The sequence below is a fragment of the Pelophylax lessonae genome (genome assembly GCF_965119305.1).
Source record: "Pelophylax lessonae genome assembly, chromosome: 4".
Lineage (NCBI taxonomy): Eukaryota > Metazoa > Chordata > Amphibia > Anura > Ranidae > Pelophylax > Pelophylax lessonae.
Genome location: NC_138771.1, coordinates 353,607,282 through 353,628,730, shown reverse-complemented (window position 1 = coordinate 353,628,730; position 21,449 = coordinate 353,607,282).

The following is a 21,449-nucleotide window of genomic DNA, read 5'->3' as shown; positions in this document are numbered from 1 at the left end:
AAAAAAATTATATTACACCAAGTAAACAGATACCTAACATATTTCGCTTTAAAATTGCGCACACTCGTGGAATGACGCCAAACTTCGGAAATTAAAAATCTCTATAGGTGACGCTTTAAAAATGTTTACAGGTTACCTGTTTAGTGTTACAGTGGAGGTCCTGGGCTAGAATTGTTGCTCTCGCTTTAACATTCACGGCGATATCTCACATGTATGGAATGAATGCCGTTTACATATGTGGCCGCGCCGTACGCATGCGTTCGCTTCTGCGTGCGAGCACACGGGGACAGGGGCACTTTTTTTTTAATTGTTTATTTTATTTTATTTTTTTTACACTTTCCCTTTAGTTTTTTTTTTTTTTTTTTTATCACTGTTATTCCTATTACAAGGAATGTAAACATCCCTTGTAATAGGAATAGTGCATGACAGGTCCTCTTTATGGGGAGATCGGGGTCAATAAGACCTCAGATCTCTCCTACAGGCTGGAAAGTCTGAAATAAAAGAAAAAAAAAAAAACACCTTGGCTATTTAGCTGAGATCAGTGCAGTATTGAAACCTGCCAGGCCGGGCGTTATGTCATCACGTTGCACCCGAGCCTCCGAGAGTCATAGAGACTGCCGGGGACCATCTGGTCATTGGCAGTCTCTAGGGTGTACTTCCGCCGACGGCCGACTCCTTATTCGGCCTTCCAATTGCACGGGCGAGGCGGCAGAAGAACCAGAGATCGGCGAGGTGTGGGGTTTTGTCCCCTCCCGCCGCCTGTAAGAACAATCAAGCGGCTGAACAGCCGCTATGTTCATATGATCATTCTTATGGTGAAAGGAATCGCCGGCAGAAAAAAATTATATCCGAATGATGGCTGCAGCTGCAGGCATCATTCAGATATCCCCACTTAAAGCCCTGGATGTCATATGACATGCAGCGGTAAGGAAGTGGTTAAAAAATATTACAGTAACATTGCACTTATGTGTAAACACTGAAAAACCACTTGTTTTCCCGAAATCGTCACAGCTGCGTGCGCTCCATGGGCTGAAAGTGACGTCAACGGAAGTCCCACCCAATGCGTTTTGGCCAGCCAATCAGGTGTCTTCAGAAGCAGCTTTCTTTTTGTGGTTTGTTGGTGATCTGACTTTACTGCAGATCAGATACTGCAGTAGCAATACAAGAGTGATCACCTCCCTGCCATCAGCTTGTGATTAGACAGTAAAGAACCAGCAGGAGAGGGATGAGCTCATCCCTCTGCTCACTCTGCTCTCCCCTCCTGTCAGAGTGTTTCTTGTTAGCACATGCGCATACAGCACACCTGATTGGTCCTTACTTCTGGCACTGTTTTCCAAGTCTGACTCAGGTGCTCACAACGGTTGAATTTAAAAATGCTATTTTATTTATGCGTATGTAAATGCATTAATTTTTTTCTATTCATATCTGGCTGGAGCTCAACTTTACACATGCTACCCATAAAGAAAAGCTGAAGTACGCATTCGGTAATACGTGACTTTCCTGGATATTATTCTCTGCTGATACAGTTTATTTTTCCTTCAGCTGAAGACAAGGCTTGCTGACTCGATGTATATATTTGGAGGCCTCTGAACATTTTGGCTCCCACATTTCTTTAATAGTATGTTTTGCTGATTAAACTTAGAATCACATAATTTATGTGAATGATTCAGTGGGAACTGTTTGCCTGAAACCCCCTCACTTTAATAATAGTCTGACTGCAATGTTAGCAGTGTCTGTGGGATTACTTACTTTGTTTGTCATTTACTTATAATGTATTATTCATTTTGATTAAAACCGTCCAGTTGGCGGAATGTTGGCCTAGACAAGAGATGGATTTCATAATGTATGTACAACCACTACATTGGATATTGTCAGTCATAAGCTACTAGCAGTTACTTTAATCATGTTAGTACACACGTATTATGCTTACTCTTAAGCATAGGGCACCAGTGTGTCCAGGGACAGGACAAGGGGAGGGCAGGAGGGATGGCTGCCCTGGACACTGTGGTGTCATGTGAGATGGAGGGTGCACCACAAGAAGATAGGGGGGAGGGGATATGTGTTAGGAGGGGGAAATTGAGGGTAGTAGGAGGGGAAATTTGGGGAAGTGTGCTAGGAGTGGTGATTTGGAGGGATTGGTGTTGGGAGGGGGAACAGGATTTTTTTGGGGGGGGGGGGGGGGTGGGCGGTTTGTGCTAGAAACAGTGACATGGTAGAGGATGAAGGTATTTGTGCTGGGGGGGGGTTGTGTAATTATAGATGATTGGGGGGTATCTGTGCCAGGAGGGAAACTTTGAGGGGGAGGGATTCATGCTAGGATGGGGAATTGGGGAAGAGGGATTTGGAGTGGGGGGGGGGGGGGATTGTGATCAGAGAGAACATTTAAGGGGTTTGTGCTAGGAGGGAATTTTTTTTTTTTTTTGAGGGAGGGGGGATTTGTGTAATTATGGATGATTGGGGGTATCTGTGCCAGGAGGGAAACTTTGAAGGGGTGGGATTCATGCTAGGATGGAGAATTGGGGGAGGGAAATTTGTGCTGAGGGGGGATTTAGAGTGGGGGGGTTGTACTCAGAGAGAACATTTGGGGGGTTTGTGCTAGGAGGGGGACTTTTTTGGGGGGGGGGGATTTGTGTTTGGGGCATATAGGGAGAGAGGATTTTAGCTGGGGGGGGCAAAGATTTGGGAAGGAGGAAATTTCAGTAGGGGGTCAGATTTGTACTGGGAGCAATTATTGCTTAGGGGGAAAGTATGCATCTTGTGGGGGGAGCGCAATTTCATGTTTGCCCTGGGCTCTACATGATCTTGTCCCTGAACTGAGTGTGTCCCCTTTGTTTTAACCTCTTGCCAACTGTGTTTTGCATACAGTATATGCGGCAGCAAGCACATTGACCAAACTATCACCAACAACTCTTTGGTCAAGGCTTCTGATTGGGAACCAGCAGAAAGAGCTGCTGATCATGTGACCACTGTGACAGCGTTCATAACGGTCACATGATACAGAAGCCACACACTGCCTCCAAGGAGTTAAAGACCACCTAAAGAGGCGCTGGGAGGCCGTATTAAGGGGTTAATAGGAATAGCCAATGATGGGTAAATATCTCCCCAAGAAAAAGTTTGGGTACTGGTCCTTAAAAAAGACATCTTGAAAAAAGATGAAGAACGTGTAACTCATTACATTTATTTTTGTATCTGCAAAATTCAGCTGTTATAACGTTCGAACAGTTTAACCACTTCTGGACCGGAATGTTTGCCCCCTTAATGAGCAGGCCATTTTTTGCAATTCGGCACTGCATTATTTTAACTGACAATTGCGTGGTTGTGCGACGCTGTACCCCAAAAAAAAAAAAATTACACAAAAATAGCTTTCTTTTGGTGGTATTTGATCACCTCTGCAAATTTTTTTTTTTTTTTTTTGCACTATAAACAAAATAGAGCGACAATTCTAAAAAACAAAAAAAAAAAAAACAATATTTTTCACTTTCTGCTATATAATATTCCCAAAAAAAATTTTCAAATCAAATTTTTTCATCCTTTTAGGCCAATTTATGTTCTGCTACATATTTTTGGTAAAAAAAATCCCAATAAGCCTATTTTTTTTTGGTTTCCGCAAAAGTTAGCGCGTCTACAAACTAGGGGAAAGATTTATGTCATTTTTTTTTTTTTGGCCTTCCATCATTTTTGTCATTTTTATTTATTTATTTATTAATTTTTTACTAGTAATAGCGGCAATTTTTAGCGGGACAGCGACATTGGATCGGACCCCTAACTGACATTTTTGACACTTTTGGGGGGACCAGTGACATTACTACTACAGTAATCAGTGCTAAAAATATGCACTGTTACTGTAATAATGACACTGGCAGGGAAGGGGTAAACCCAGGGGTGATCAAAGGGTTAGGTGTAAGCCTTGGGCGTGTTTTCTAGCAGTATGGGGGATGGACTTGTGGAATCAACACAGAGACCTGTGACCTTATATAGAAGGATCACAGGCGCTCTGTAATCATTCCAGAGAGAAGAATGGTCAGCTGTGTTTACAACAGCAGACCGTCTTTCTCTCTCAGCGGGGAGTGATCGCGGGTACCGGTAGCAATTGCAGCCGCCGGTCCCGTGGATCGGCTTCCCCGCTTTCTAATGGGGGTGGGTGCACACGCGACCCAAGGCACGCTCCCGCGAACCCCCGTACAGGTACGGCGGTTCGCGAGCTGAGCCAGTCTGCCACAGCATATCTGCGGCGGACGGTCGGCAAGTGGTTAAACATAAACCTTCCCGGATAATGATAAATGAGCGTTTATCATTAATTATAAATGATATATTGAAACTGTTTGAAAAAATATGGGATCCTTGGATCAAATATTTAATCAGTGAGCCCCGGACTATACCCGATTAGATGGCATTCTGAATTGTGAGTACTGGAGCGCAAGGTCCCCCCCCCTCTTTTCTCCTTTCTTTCTCTTTCTAGTACCCATCCATCCCTGGCCTCCTGGCCTGTCACTTATGTTTTGCTGTATGTTTGCATATTATAGACACAAGTCTGGCAGCAGGTTTGTTCCCGTGTTTCGGAGAGTGTTTTTCTCCTCCATTATGGGAGGTTGACTGATGCTGTGATTATGTGGGGAAACACGAGAACAAATGGGAGCGTTCCTTCAGGTCACAGGTTAATAGATATATTACCACTATATTCTTTTATAACACCCTGAATGGATATAACCTTTAGGCAGAAGGTAGGCCGAAGTGGATTCAAAACATGTCCAAATACAAGCTTGTGCCTTAAGTTGGGGTAGTAGATATGGCAAAGGTATCCTCCTATACTAGTTTGGGCATTAGGTATATACCTTCAGTATTTATTCATACAGTTATCCAGATTTTACCCATTTTGTTTCAGTTTTATAATGTCTATATTTTTTACAGCAGAGGCTCTGCTACCTTTGTATCAATGCTTGCTTCTGGATTTCTAATTGTGAATTCTAAACCCTTTACTTTATCATCTTTATCCACTATTGTAAAAACCTTTATTAAAAACTATTGAAACGAGATATATAGATCAGCTAATTTCCAAAAAAAATTGAAAAATTGGCAGGTTATGTATCCCAATGGGTAATACAGAATCCACATGAGGAAAACAATGGGGAAATGGGACTATGTGATACCCAATAATGTAAAAAGAAAAACAAATTAGCAACAAATATAATATAAAATTAAATAAACTTTATTAATACAAATGGCCTAACAGCAGTATAATACATAAACACACAAGGAAATATAATAAAAAATATATAGTTGCTCTGTTGGCTGGAATTGTCTGCAAGAGGCCCAAATGGGGGAAATGCAGTGGCATAGGTAGACAAGGAGATCCCAACGCGTTTCAACATATAGTCTTCTTCTGGAGGTAAGAATTTCCACTTGCCAAAAATCTCTACAATAGATTCATAAAAATAGTAAATGTACATCCATCAAAAATGATAGAACAACATCGAAAGCACAAACATTACAGTCCCTCAACTGCTTACATTTATTAGTCACAGGAAAACATACATAGATATAATGGATGGGACATCCAGCTGTGTGTCAAAGGCTCGTAGGTAGCAGCCCATAAATAAATAACAAAGTCTCAAATTCACTGCACAAGGGATTAAAAGACAGACCGGGGACCAATGGAAATCTAGAAATATATAACTAATATAATAAGGTATAAGAAAAAAAAAAGATTGAAACGAGATGATGAACATGTGATAGTTTGTTCTTCTACATAAGGCACCATTCACATTTGAGCTGAGCATCTTTGGTCATTTTTTGGGTGTTTTAGGCAAGAAAACACACAAACATTTGCATTATGCACAATTCTGAGCCTTTTTATGGCCTCTCATTGAAGTTCATTGACACCAAAATGTGTGACCCTGCCCCTGAAGAAGCTCATGTGCTTTTTAAAGTGACGAACTTCAAGGCAACGCTATGCCCAGATGTGAACAGGCACCATTGATAATAATGAGGATCCTAATGTTGAGTGTTGAAGCGTTTCTGGTGAAGCTTCAACTTGTGCTTTAAATCACTGTGTGAACAGGGCTTTAAAGTGGAGCTCCACTCAGAAGGGGGAGTCCTGCTTTCGGGCCACTTCCACCTCCTTTTCCCCAGATGGCACTTTTTTTTGGGGGGGGGGGGGAGTGGGTACCTGGTTTTGGCAGGTACCTGCTCCCACTTTTGCTCGGATCAGCTTGGCGATGCGACCTCTCCCCCTCCCTCCCCTCATGGCACGTCACAGTTCCCAGAAGACTGCAAGGCCATTCACAATGTGCAATGTGGCTCTTGAATGCGCAATGGGCATCTGGCTGTGAAGACGCAAGCTGTCACAGCCAGGTGCCCACAGTTGAGATGCTGGCGGCTGGGGACAGAAGGTGGAGGGAAGGGATGGCTCGGGTGAACACATCACTGGATCATGGGACAGGTGAGTGTCTGTCCATTAAAAGTCAGCAGCTACAGTTTTTGTGCCAAAAATATCCGGAGCTCCTCTTTAAAGTGTAAAAGCATAAGCCTACCCAAAGAGAAGTTTTTCAACAGTTTGGAAAACTTTCCTTGCTAAAATGAGCATTTACACCTGACACAGAAAGGTAACCAACATTTCCTTAGGCATGACAGCACTGAGAGTTAAAAGTGAAACTCTAAGAATGTTTTTTTTTTTTTAACTTACAGTGCATTGGTCCAGCCTTGTTACATCTAATTCTTCATATCTTACATCTGCAGGGGTTCAGGGAATGCAGAAATTCACTGTAATAGTCTGTGCTAAATAGAGTCAGCGCTGGTCTCTTCTAGATGCTGCTTGAGTGACTTGCCATCTCTATATTGAACAGAGGGGGTCACTCGCTTGACACCCCTGCCATTCAGAGAATTTTTTTTTTTCAATGAATATTAGGTATTTACTGATTTGATGAGGCCGAAATGGTGACTAAGAAGGAGTGGGAGCAAGTACATTTTAGAAAAGTTACTACTCAAAAGAAAATAGCCAAATGGGCAAAATGAAGGGGGTAGATCAGTTTCCTTGATGTAATTGAAGTTTTCTATTTATATAAATGTGTTGTTTTCAAGTAAACATTTAATACCTAGTATACTTGTAGGCATTTTAAAGAAAAAAAAGAGAAGCCCCTGGAAGTCACACATCTATGGTATCCTACAAAGATAAATGGCGTGGCAACCTTAGCCTTGACCGCCACCAGGCCACGCCCCCAACCTGTTTTCCACCGCCCCCTGAGCTTAGTCATGGGGGGGCTTAGTTCCCCATGACTAAGTTCCGGGGGGCGAAGTGAAATGCATTTTAGGCGTGGCCTGGTCAGAGTCCAGGCTAAGGTTGCCACTCCATTTATCTTTGTAGGATATCATAGATGTGCGACTTCCAGGGGCTTCTCTTCTTTCCTTGAACTTTTGCAGGGGCCAGGATGGGCTCCAACCCCCTGTCAGCACCCTAGCAGCAGTTGCAGATGCACTACCTACATACCCCCTCCCTGTTGAGCCTGAGCGACCCACAAACACTTTCAAGGTCATACTTGTTGGCAGCTTTGCTGGTTTAAGTTAGTGGCTGTCCCAGACTGGGGGTGGAGAGTGTTAATGTATGTGCCGCGATTCCCAGCCTACCCATTGGTAGTATACATTTGGGGGAAGGCTGGGTTCAGGGCTTTTTGGTACAGCTGAACTAACAGGAAATGCTGTGACTCCTGTGGTGGAGGCACCAAGGATCCAGAGATCAGTCAACACTTGCAAGAATGCCAGCTATTAACTTCTACCTTGTAGAGGTATGACTGTGCAGCCAGCTAGGGAAAGTTAGGCCCCATTCACACCTCAGCATTTTATAGCTCGAAGCCCCAAAAAAATCAATTATTCTCTATTGAGCCGGGTCACATCTCCACTCCAAGTCGCCTGAAGCCAAACTACTCAAAATGCTGTGACTCCTGTGGTGGAGGCACCAAGGATCCAGAGATCAGCCAACACTTGGAAGAATGCCAGCTATTAACTTCTACCTTGTAGAGGTATGACTGTGCAGCCAGCTAGGGAAAGTTAGGCCCCATTCACACCTCAGCATTTTATAGCTCGAAGCCCCAAAAAAATCAATTATTCTCTATTGAGCCGGGTCACATCTCCACTCCAAGTCGCCTGAAGCCAAACTACTCAAAATGCTGTGACTCCTGTGGTGGAGGCACCAAGGATCCAGAGATCAGCCAACACTTGGAAGAATGCCAGCTATTAACTTCTACCTTGTAGAGGTATGACTGTGCAGCCAGCTAGGGAAAGTTAGGCCCCATTCACACCTCAGCATTTTATAGCTCGAAGCCCCAAAAAAATCAATTATTCTCTATTGAGCCGGGTCACATCTCCACTCCAAGTCGCCTGAAGCCAAACGCCTGAAGCTCAGAAAAGTTCTGGAGCTCTTTTTGTAGCTCGAATCGGGCAGATTTAAACGTTTTTGGCGCATTTTTTTATTCCCATAGAAATTAACAGAAACGTGCCATTCAAATGTTTTTGTGTGCATTCACGTGTTTTTACATGATTTTCTGCTCAAATGAAAAAATTTTTAAAAATAAAATAGCAAAAATATATGAATAAATCAATGTAAACTAAATACACAAATAACTAAAAATCATCATGCATAAAAAAAATAAATTAACAATATGTAATATTACATAAATAAATGATAATTACCCCTAAACTTAAAAAAATACAAAATAAACTATTATAAATAATAATAATAATATAAATAAACACCCAAACCTGAACAAAAAAAAAAAAATAAATATTAATAATATTGATCATCTATTTATTTATTTTATGTTATGGTGTTTATTTATTCATTATTATTATTTTTTTTAAGGGTTAGGGATTAAGGTTAGGGGGTAATTATTTGTCTACTATTACTTAGTATTCATTTATTGAATTTATTTATTATTTATTTATGATTATTTTTATTTATTTATGTATTTATTTTACAATCTTTTATTATTATTATTATTATTATTATTAAAACAATATTTTTCACTTTCTGCTATATAACATTCCCCAAAAAAATAATTAAAAAATCTAATTTGTTTATAATTTTAGGCCAATTTGTGTTCTGCTCCATATTTTTGGTAAAAAAAATCCCAATAAGTGTATTTTGATTGGTTTGCGCAAAAGTTATCATGTCTACAAATTAGAGGAAAGATTTATGTAATTTTTTTTTTTTTTTTTTTTTTACTAGTAATGGTGGTGATTAGCGATTTTTAGCAGGGCTGCAACATTGCGGCAGACAGATCTGACCCCTAACTGACATTTTTAACACTTTTGGGGGGACCAGTGACATTACTACAGTAATCAGTGCTAAAAATATGCACTGTTACTGTAATAATGACACTGGCAGGGAAGGGGTTAACCCAGGGGTGATTAAAGGGTTAAGTGTGAGCCTAGGGGGTGTTTTCTAACTGTGGGGGGATGGACTTGTGAAATCAATACAGAGACATGTGTTCCTAAATAGGTGGATAACAGGAGCTCTGCATTGATTGTTTACAACAGCAGACCGCCATTCTTTCTTCACGGGGATCGATCACAGTCCCCGGCGGCAATCGCGGGTGCCCGGCAGCTGCCGGCCCCGTGGATCAGCTTCCCGGCTGGCGAGTGGGCGAGCACGCGCCCCCAGGATCGCACCCACGGACCACTGTACAGGTACAGCGATTTGCTGGAACATGCCAACCTACTGCCGTATAAGTGCGGCGACTGGTCGGCAAGTGGTTAAAAAAAAAAAAATCCATTCAAGTATATATTCTGAACTCAACAAAGTACCTTCCATTGCTCTCAGCCTCCTCCAAATCTCCAAATTCCTGCTATGACTTCCTTTAGGAGGGTGTCTATGGTGTACTTTTTTACGTTTTAGGTCTTTTTCATGACTATTTCTATAATGAAGGATAAAAAAAATGGGGGGGTCCTCTCTAAGTGGAAGCGGTAAAGGCTTCCCTGAAGACATGATTTCTCAGTTATCGCCTAAAGTTGAACATAGTGGGGGATAGCAAGAGAATGTGAAACGTTCTGGAGAAATTCTGGAAGCAAGATTGAGGGGAGGTGACAAGGAAGCAGTGGCGGCCAGTTCATACGGGACGCAGGGGCGCCGCCCCCCCCCCCCCCCAAAGTTTTAACATGTTAAAAAACTGTTATTTTATATATATATATATATATATATATATATATATATTTTTTTTTTTTTTTTTTTATTAAAACAATAAAAGTGTATTTCATTCATGAAGTGTGTGCAAGGCGCCAGGCTGATGTGTGTCTATTAGTTCCTTAAAGTTATGAAAAGCATGTGATTGAGGCTGAGCGCTCTAATCGGCTTGTTTGAGATTGTCCTCGGGGCGCAGAGCACTGCGCCCTGAATTCTCCCACTTTTGATTTTAGCAAATCTATAGTGTTTCTTTTATTTTTGGGCTCATGTGATTGGACGGTTCTCAACGCCTAGGGCAAGGCTTTGAGCGTCATCATGTCCATCACGTCCAGTTTCCGGCTTCTTGTCCCGTGGAATGCAAAGAGTCCCGGGCAGTGGCACGCTGTGTATTGCATGCAATTGTTCTTCTACACATGTAAGTGAGTTTTTGGCTTTTTTGTTTGCGCCCCTCAAATTTTTTTTAGCACCAGCTGCCACTGCAAAGAAGTTAGAGAGCAAGAAGAGTGAAGAGGACAGCTTGGGTGATCTTATGACACTATGTTGGTGATATAACTTGGGGCTTTTGGATAGCTTTGACCTCTTTTAAAGATTTTTAAAGCAGGGAGGAGGGCTATGGCTACCACCTGCAGTGCTTGCTAACAATGTTTTCTCTGTTGATAAGCGACAGCTGGCAACCCTACAATAACTTGTATAACGGTAAGAAACAAAGCTCAGTGTTCCTATGAATTGGTTAAATGTTTAGGTAAAAGGCATATGCTCCAATTTAAGACACATTGGGGATTTTATTAAGTTCACTGGTTAGGGGTGATTGACAGTCGGATGTCTGGCTCAGTCCAGCCTGTGTACAGGACCTTCAGCACTACATGGCCTGTAGGATCTTGGCTATGAATTAGGTTGGATTATGTCAATGTTAAAATATATCTTATCACAAATAGGAAGCAAATCAGTTTGGTTTGTTGAAGGTCAGTTATGCGGCCAAAGTGATAAGCATTGCCAAAGTTGTAGAATGTAAACAGTCCCTGCTCTGTTGTGTTGTACAAGCAACATTTACCTTTCCAAGCATTTATGTAGACTTTTTGGACTTATTTCCTAAGATCTGCAGAAAATATGTATATATTTTTAATGTGAGATCCTTCACTGAATTTGCTACTAAATATCACTTCCACTCTCAGCCAGACATGGGAATTTGCAATGTGGAAGTGAGGTATGATAACATGGTGAAAAAACTTTACAATTTGGTGAAGAGAAAAAAAAATAGACACAAAAATGCAACAAAAGTAAAAAAAAAAAAAAAAATTTACATTGAGGAAAACTCCTTCCCCATTATCTCACCATTAAGCCTCATTCCAACCATTTTTTTTTTTAAGAATTAGAAATGCATTTTTATTGTCTTTCTGTGACTCGGTTGGATATTTCTTCCTATTTCTTTAGCCTATGTGACAACTGTACAAAAATGGGGGATGTGGTTGTCATCAGGACAGGAATGCACACACAGCAATGACAAAGGTATCAGAAGTTCCAAAAATGCCCTTTGGATTTGTCCCATGTGGAGAGATTTCCTTTCAACAGGAACATAGAAACAAAGATTTGATAGAAGCTAACCCTATTCAAGGGCTCTATCTAGAACACAACATTTTGGATTAAAGGTTCAAGTTAAAAAAATTCATTTCCCAAAAGTCTGCATAGAGGTTGAACTAAAATTACAGGCATCCCCTGTATTCAGATTTTCATATTCAGATAGATATTTTCAAAGATATGTAAAGGGACAGCAAAGTTGCAGATCATCCCACTTAAGCTATTTTTCCACCCAGCTCTTTCAATTTTGTAACTGAAGTTTGTGGTGTTGGTTGGTGCTGCCAGGGTCACCCGCAGCTCGAATTTTGTCTGATTAAGCAGGAATCGGGTGGAATTTAAGCCATGTATGACTAGAATTAGCATTTTGTTTTTGGAAAGGTCAGAGTAAGGCAACGAAATGAGGAAAAATGTGCACTAGTATTCTAAATTCTTTGCCATGTATAAAACATAAATAGGGGTCACATTTACTGTATCCTACTATAAAATGTTTGCCCCAGAATGTTGAGTAACAAAAAAGAACTTTGTTTAATGAGAATGTTTTTTTTTTTTTTTTTTTTTATAGTTTAGTGCATTGGCCTTCAAACTGTGGCCCTTTGCTAGCCTTTACCTGGCCCTTGGAACACTATTCTGTCCAATTGTATGAGGCACCATTCCTCCCGCTGATACCAACAGTGGGGCATGATTCCTGCCACTAACACTAATGATGGGACATTATTCCTTCCACTAAAACCAACAATGGGCACTATGTCAGGACTTTACCTGGGTCACCTGCTGGTGGCACTGTTGTTCCCACAGTGGAAGGGCACAGTTCTGGTGGCTACCAGTGAGTGTCTCTGAGAAGCTTGGCTGTATTTGTAATTAGGCTGCACCTGACGTTTGCTGCTGGAAGGTATATTATCCTGCCCTTGTCTGAAGTTCAGTGTTTAAGTGATCTTCCTGTGAGCTGTGTCCCTGCCTGATCTTGATCCTTGTTCCTGTACCTGCTCCTGTACCTAATCCTGAGACCTGCTCTTGTACCTAATACTGTGACTAGCTCTTGTACCTGTTCCTGAGACCTGCTCCTGTACCTAATCCTGTGACCTGCTCCTGTACGTGTTTCTGAGACCTGCTCCTGTACCTAATCCTGAGACCTGCTCCTGTACCTAATCCTGTGACCTGCTCTTGTACCTGTTCCTGAGACATGCTCCTGTACCTAATACTGTGACCAGCTCTTGTACCTGTTCCTGAGACCTGCTCCTGTACCTAATCCTGTGACCTGCTCCTGTACGTGTTTCTGAGACCTGCTCCTGTACCTAATCCTGAGACCTGCTCCTGTACCTAATCCTGTGACCTGCTCTTGTACCTGTTCCTGAGACATGCTCCTGTAACTAATACTGTGACCTGCTCTTGTACCTAATCCTGAGACCTGCTCCTGTACCTAATCCTGTGACCTGCTCCTGTACGTGTTCCTGAGACCTGCTCCTGTACCTAATCCTGAGACCTGCTCCTGTACCTAATCCTGTGACCTGCTCTTGTTCCTGTTCCTGAGACATGCTCCTGTAACTAATACTGTGACCTGCTCTTGTACCTGTTCCTGAGACCTGCTCTTGTACCTAATACTGTGACTAGCTCTTGTACCTGTTCCTGAGACCTGCTCCTGTACCTAATCCTGTGACCTGCTCCTGTACGTGTTTCTGAGACCTGCTCCTGTACCTAATCCTGAGACCTGCTCCTGTACCTAATCCTGTGACCTGCTCTTGTACCTGTTCCTGAGACATGCTCCTGTACCTAATACTGTGACCAGCTCTTGTACCTGTTCCTGAGACCTGCTCCTGTACCTAATCCTGTGACCTGCTCCTGTACGTGTTTCTGAGACCTGCTCCTGTACCTAATCCTGAGACCTGCTCCTGTACCTAATCCTGTGACCTGCTCTTGTACCTGTTCCTGAGACATGCTCCTGTAACTAATACTGTGACCTGCTCTTGTACCTAATCCTGAGACCTGCTCCTGTACCTAATCCTGTGACCTGCTCCTGTACGTGTTCCTGAGACCTGCTCCTGTACCTAATCCTGAGACCTGCTCCTGTACCTAATCCTGTGACCTGCTCTTGTTCCTGTTCCTGAGACATGCTCCTGTAACTAATACTGTGACCTGCTCTTGTACCTGTTCCTGAGACCTGCTCCTGTACCAAATACTGTGACCTGCTCTTGTACCTGTTCCTGAGACCTGCTCCTGTACCTAATCCTGAGACCTGCTCCTGTACCTAATCCTGTGAACTGCTCTTGTACCTGTTCCTGAGACATGCTCCTGTACCAAATACTGTGACCTGCTATTGTACCTGTTCCTGAGACCTGCTCCTGTACCTAATCCTGAGACCTGCTCCTGTACCTAATCCTGTGACCTGCTCTTGTACCTGTTCCTGAGACATGGTCCTGTACCTAATACTGTGACCTGCTCTTGTACCTGTTCCTGAGACCTGCTCCTGTACCTAAAACTGTGACCTGCTCTTGTACCTGTTCCTGAGACCTGCTCCTGTACCTAATCCTGAGACCTGCTCCTGTACCTAATCATGTGACCTGCTCTTGTACCTGTTCCTGAGACATGCTCCTGTACCTAATACTGTGACCTGCTCTTGTACCTGTTCCTGAGACCTGCTCCTGTACCTAATACTGTGACCTGCTCTTGTACCTGATCCTGAGACCTGCTCCTGTACTTAATCCTGTGACCTGCTCTTGTACCTGTTCCTGAGACCTGCTCCTGTACCTAATCCTGAGACCTGCTCCTGTACCTAATCCTGTGACCTGCTCTTGTACCTAATCCTGAGACCTGCTCCTGTACCTAATGCTGTGACCTGCTCTTGTACCTGTTCCTGAGACCTGCTCCCGTACTTAATTCTGTGACCTGCTCTTGTACCTGTTCCTGAGACCTGCTCCTGTACCTAATCCTGAGACCTGCTCCTGTACCTAATCCTGTGACTAGCTCTTGTACCTGTTCCTGAGACCTGCTCCTGTACCTAATCCTGTGACCTGCTCTTGTACCTAATCCTGAGACCTGCTCCTGTACCTAATCCTGTGACCTGCTCTTGTGCCTGTTCCTGAGACCTGCTCCTGTACCTAATCCTGAGACCTGCTCCTGTACCTAATCCTGAGACCTGCTCCTGTACCTAATCCTGTGACCTGCTCTTGTACCTAATCCTGAGACCTGCTCCTGTACCTAATCCTGTGACCTGCTCTTGTACCTAATCCTGAGACCTGCTCCTGTACCTAATCCTGTGACCTGCTCTTGTGCCTGTTCCTGAGACCTGCTCCTGTACCTAATCCTGAGACCTGCTCCTGTACCTAATCCTGAGACCTGCTCCTGTACCTAATCCTGAGACCTGCTCCTGTACCTAATCCTGTGACCTGCTCTTGTACCTAATCCTGAGACCTGCTCCTGTACCTAATCCTGTGACCTGCTCTTGTACCTAATCCTGAGACCTGCTCCTGTACCTAATCCTGTGACCTGCTCTTGTGCCTGTTCCTGAGACCTGCTCCTGTACCTAATCCTGAGACCTGCTCCTGTACCTAATCCTGAGACCTGCTCCTGTACCTAATCCTGTGACCTGCTCTTGTACCTAATGCTGTGACCTGCTCTTGTACCTGTTCCTGAGACCTGCTCCTGTACCTAATACTGTGACCTGCTCTGGTACCTGTTCCTGAGACCTGCTCCTGTAACTGATCCTGAGACCATCTTCTGTGACCTGCTCCCTGTACCCTGCTTCCAGCTCCCAGTACCTTGCTCCCTGCTACCCTTGTTTCCTGTCTCTGTCCTAACCTTGCCCTGCTCATGTGTACTCCCTCCATTTGTACATAGTCAGTTAGGTTGGTATTTGGGTTCCTGCACTGTCATGTTTATGTGTCACTTTATATTGTTTATGGGTTACTAGTGTTGGAATTGTATTATTTGTCTTATTAAATTTCATTTAACTTCCTTCAGCCTGATTCCTCATTTATTAGGATACAGCCCACTGATCTGGTCATCTTTGCTGGATACCTCCATGTGGTATCCCTTACACACTATTTCTTCCTCTGACACCAATGGTAGGGCACAATTCTTCCCATTGACACCAATGGTGGGGAACAATTCTTTGTGGGGTGTTATTCCTCCCACTAACAACAATGATGTGGCACTTTTCGTTCCACTGACAACAATGAGGGGGCTCTCCTTCTCCTCCTAGTAATTACCAACTCTGAGGCAATGTTTATTCTCACTGAAGCTGGGCCTGGGACATTTCCTACTCTTATCTAGCCCCATAAAGCCGGAAGGACAGTAAACTGACCCGTTGTTTGAAAAGTTTGGAGACCCCTGGTATAGTGGCTCAGAATGAATGGAAAAGGGCAAGCATTTTATATGCCCCCTTTTCCACATGGGAGAAGTGGCAGGTTAAGATTATTATCTAGTCAGAATTAGTTGTGTGGGTTTTCCCGGTTTTTCTCCTCAGGGAGAAAGGGCGGGATGAGCTGCCTGAGGTGAGTGGAAGGTAGTAGCAGGTGATTGGTTAGCTTTGTGAGGAGATACTATGTGGGAAATTAAGGTATAAATAAGGGAGCCCAGCTGTGAGGGGCTCATTCACCTCAGGAGCAGCAGCAGAAGAGGTTCCCCAACCCCCCCTCCCTTGTCGCGGCTGTTGTTACGTGGTGGCGTCGCCTTTGTGTGACAAAGGTGGACAATTGTTTATTGCTGGATGTTTTTAATAAAATTTGCTGAATTTTCTGATTGATGAGGCCTGAGCCATAGTGGCTGGGCTGGCTTTAATTTATTGATATGGCCTGAGCTTTAGTGGCTAGGCTCAATTTTAATTCTATTTATTATATTTATTGAGTTAAAAGAGTTTAAAACCAGTAATAAACGGCCGCGGCCATAATTTTTCCACAACTATGTGTCTGCATCTTTATTTAATATTTTGTTCAAAAATTTTTGGTAAGAAATGGTTTATATAGAAGGAAAATACGCTGCCTACTCTCCCATAAGAGCACGGTCTGCAGTGTTACTAAAAATGATTGCCATGAACAGCAGAAGGAGGGCCCGAGCAGCAATTTAGTATAGTTGTTCTAATGGCAGCTGGTCTCTGATTGGTTTCAGTGGTTCTTGCTCATAATAGTATTTTGCACCATTAGCAATGTCAAACAATCTCCTGCTAACCCATTTCAAATAGAAATCCTGACATTATACAGTATTTTTGCGACCGCAAAACATTAATATTTTTACCACTTTCCCTCTCAAATCCTTTTCTTACCTTCAGTTTTTGTAATCAACAGTTTTCGTCAGATGCTGGAGAGCTAAATCACCTGACAATTTTCTATATCTGTTAGGTAAACTATTCTTGACACCCTGAGTGTGCACATCTGCTGTACATATTAGAAGAGGGTCCTACTCTCCCTGTCGGATTTTTTTTTTTTTTACATAATGGAAAATGCAGCATGGGGAGCTGGAACAAGGATGGTCAGGAATGCTCAAAACCCCCAGATGGACATGAACAGACAGAAATTATGGCGGAAAGATATTACTGTTGAAATAGCCAAGACCTATAAAAGCCAGAGGTTGTTTCAGCCCACCAGACTATATATAACTAAAATAACTTTTTTCTAGACTGGCCCTTTGACGGAAGAAAATGATATCATGTTTCTAACTTGAACAGTGTGGCCTTTTTTGGATGTGAAGATTAGCCCCAGATCCTACCTTTAGATGACTCTGTGCTCATGGAAGTGCAAAATACCTTATTATTGCAGTAAACTGATATGATAACATAGCTAAGGGTTAAAACAACAAAAGCTGCAAATGATAATGGCATTGATAATGTAATTCAGGGTTTCTCAACTAGGGTTCCTCCTGAGGTTGCTAAGGGTTCCTTGAGCAATGGGCAATTTCTTAAGTTTCCAATGACACCATCGTTCCTTTTAGATATCTGCGAGGGGGTAATTCTTCCCAATGATGACACGAGTAAGGAGCATTCTTCTTATGTGTCATAAGTTGTAGATTTTTCATTTTTAGCAGGGGTTCCCCAAGACCAGAAATTCATTTTAAGGGTTCCTCTGTGTTGAAAAGGTTGAGAAAGGCTGATTAATTTAAGCATAAGTTACGTTTACTAAGCTCACTTCTATTAAAGGTAATTGGCAGAGTAGGCTTAAAGAGGAAGTAAACCCTCCTCTGACACTTTTACCTATAGGTAAGCCTATGATAAGGCTTACCTATAGGTACTGTAAATATCTCCTAAACATGTACCGTTTAGGAGATATTTACCTTACATGCAGCCAGTGACGTCACTGGCGCATGCGCTCTGAAGGAACGGCCGGTGGTGCCGGCTCCCATGCGCGTGCGCGGGAGTGACGTCACAGCGGCTCCGGCCAATCAGATGGCCGGATGCTGCGATCCCGGAAGACGGGCGACTGGACATGTCACCCGTCATACAGGTAAGTGGGCGGCATGGCGGGGGCTCGTTCTAAGGTAAGTATTTCATAATGAGCTAGTATGCGGTGCGAAAAAAAAAAAAAATCTATGGGTTTACAACATCTTTAAAGTGAACCTGTGCTTTGGCCATGCTGGGCAAAGCATCAGTTTACTAAGGTGCCTGGTTCACTGTCCCTTTATATGCTCACCTTCCTTTTGCTCTTCCACCATTCTATTCAGCCACTTGGATTGAAGGGAAATACCTTTCTCAGAACTCTGGGATCCCTTGAACCAAAAAAAAAACTCACTTTGCTAAAGTTGGCATCATCTGATTTTTCCAAACTTGGAGTTTTGGCATATCATTGACCTATAATGAGACATTACTAGAGTTGAGGGACATCCAAGAGAATTGCGGAACCCAGGTTTTGAAAAATGAACTGGTTTTCAAACCTGAAAAGCCTCGTTTGTGCCCAACACAAATGTGAAATGTGTTATTTGTAATAAGATAATATTTGGGAATATCTAGTTTTGTAGTAGGGAAGGGATCACATCTATAAAATCACTTACTGATTTTGCCCAAAAGGTCCAGTTTATGTGTTTTCATAAAATCGGTATCTTCTAAAAAGTGACCTCTGTGCTGGATAGTCTAAAAGGAAAGGATTGTGCATTTGTCTGTCTGAGTGGTTTTAACTAGAACAAATATTTCAAGGGCAGCCTAGATCTATAGTACAGCTCTCTGTGTTCCTGACAGGGAAGAGGTTAATGTAACATGCTCTGGAGGTTAAGCCATTACACAATAGATCAATACAAGCACCTTTCTAACACTTCCGAGCCTGAACTACATTCCTGCTCTTTTCCGGAAGCAAAACAGCCAAGATTAACTCCTGGCAAGATGCACTTACCAGCTCTGACAGCTTGGGCCAAAACTGACTGATTACATATTTTATTTTAATATAAAACAGCATTCACAGTACAGATCCAGAGGGACATAAAATGTTATGAAGATATGTGCCATACCCCAATAATTCTAAGAATCAAGGCATTTATTTTCTGTGTAATTTATGCATTGAATCCACATATGTAGTTTGACAAAACTGGCATTGACATTCGGAAGGGTGTAGCTACATATGTAGTTAGTTTGAAGGTAATCTGTTAGGGCATTGTAGGGCATATGATACAACTTTTTATGGAAGTAGGTATCTAGCTATCATTGACTTTGGTCACTATATTTAAGAGGCAACTCGAAATTAAAGTGTTACTAAATCCAAAACCTTGCATTCACTATATCTGGTCTCCCGCAGTACATAGAAATTATTTTAGTAAATATAAACTGCTAAATAGTACCTTTTCTCATTGGCAGTACACTCACCGGCCACTTTATTAGGTACACCAGTTCAATTGCTTGATAACACAAACAGCCAATCACATGGCAGCAACTGAATGCATTTAGGCATCTAGATGTGGTAAAGATGACTTGCTGACATTCAATATAAAGCATCAGAATGGTAAAGAAAGGGGATTAAAGTGACTTAAAATGTGGCATGGTTGTTGGTGCCAGACGGGCTGGTCTGAGCATTTCAAAGACTGCTGATCTGCTGGGATTTTCACACACAGCCGTCTCTAAGGTTTACAGAGAATGGTCCGAAAAATAGAAAATACCCAGTGAGCGGCTGTTGTGTGGAAGAAAATGCCTTGTTGATGTCAGAGGTCAGAGGAGAATGGGCAGACTGGTTTGAGATGATAGAAAGGCAACAGTAACTCAAATACCCACTCGTTACTACCAAGGTATGCAGAATGCCATCTCTGAATGGACAACACATCAAACATTGAAGCAGATCGGCTACAGCAACAGTAGACCACACTAGGAGTCACTCCTGTCAGCTAAGAACAGGAAACTGGGACTACTATTCATACAGGCTCACCAAAATTGGACAATAGAAGATTTGAAAAACATTCCCTGGTCTGAGGAGTCTTGATTTTAGCTGAAACATTCAGATGGTAGGGTCAGAATTTGGCATAAACAACATAAAAGCATGAATCCATATCAACAGTTCAGGCTTATGGTGGTGGTGTATTGGTGTGGCACACTTTGGGCCCCTTAAACCAATTGAGCATCATTAAAATGCCACAGCTTACCTGAGTATTGTTGCTGACCATGTCCACCCCTTTATGACCACAGTGTACCCATCTTCTGATGGCTCCTTCCAGCAGGATAATACACCATGTCACAAAGCTCAAATCATCTCAATCTGGTTTCTTAAACATAACAATGAGTTCACTGTACTCCAATGACCTCCACCGTCACCAGATCTCAAGCCAATAGAGCACCTTTGGGATGTTGTGTAATGGGAGATTCACATTATGGCTGTGCAGCTGACAAATTTATATCAACTGCGTAATTTTTGTCAATATGGACCAAAATCTCTGAGGAATGTTTCCAACACCTTGTTGAATCTATGTCACGAATAATTAAGGCAGTTCCGAAGGCAAAAGGGGGTCCAAACCGGTACTAGCAAGGTATACCTAATAAAGTGGCCGGTGAGTGTATATAGCAGCTTTATGACTTCTATGAGTGTCTGGTTAAAGCTTGTAAGAGGAGAATTCATTCTCTTCTGACAGTCCTATGAGGCTGCAGGACCCCTGACCCTCTGTCTGAGCAGTGCTGATTGGCCCTGTGCTGATCACATGCACCCTCCCAAAAGAAAACTGAGCATGTGCAGAGTGCCTCCAAGGCTCTGTTCTATCAGGAGATGGATTGGGGACAGTAAAAGCAGGGGAGGATTAGAAAAGATGGGATCAAACAGCCTTTTTACACATTGCAGAGGATTAACCCCTTAGGTTCCACAGTGAATATAACGAGCATGCTTTACTGCATACACAGACTGATTTTACTGTTGTGGGTTTAGTAACACTTTAATTACACATTGCTAACAGAGTATGTCTTTTCCTAATCCTCCCTCCCTAAATTAGTTGACTCAGCCAGGGAAATCATTTGTGATGCATTTTAGACCATCACACCAAAACTCCACAGTGGTCAAAAAATGCATGTGGGCAATACCTGTATATGGGCACCCTAAGTGACACATGAGGAAAATCACAAGACCCCTGCACAAGACCGCTGCTTAAAAAACACATTTTCTGTAAAGTTTTACTGCTCTTATTTGGAAGTCTAAAGGAATATGCTGGGCAGACCATTCACGTGGGCACAGCTGGGAAGCCTATTGACAAGCAACCAGGTGATCTAGACAGGAATATCTTGCTGGATCAGGGACATGTAAGATGGTTCAAATCTTGGCTG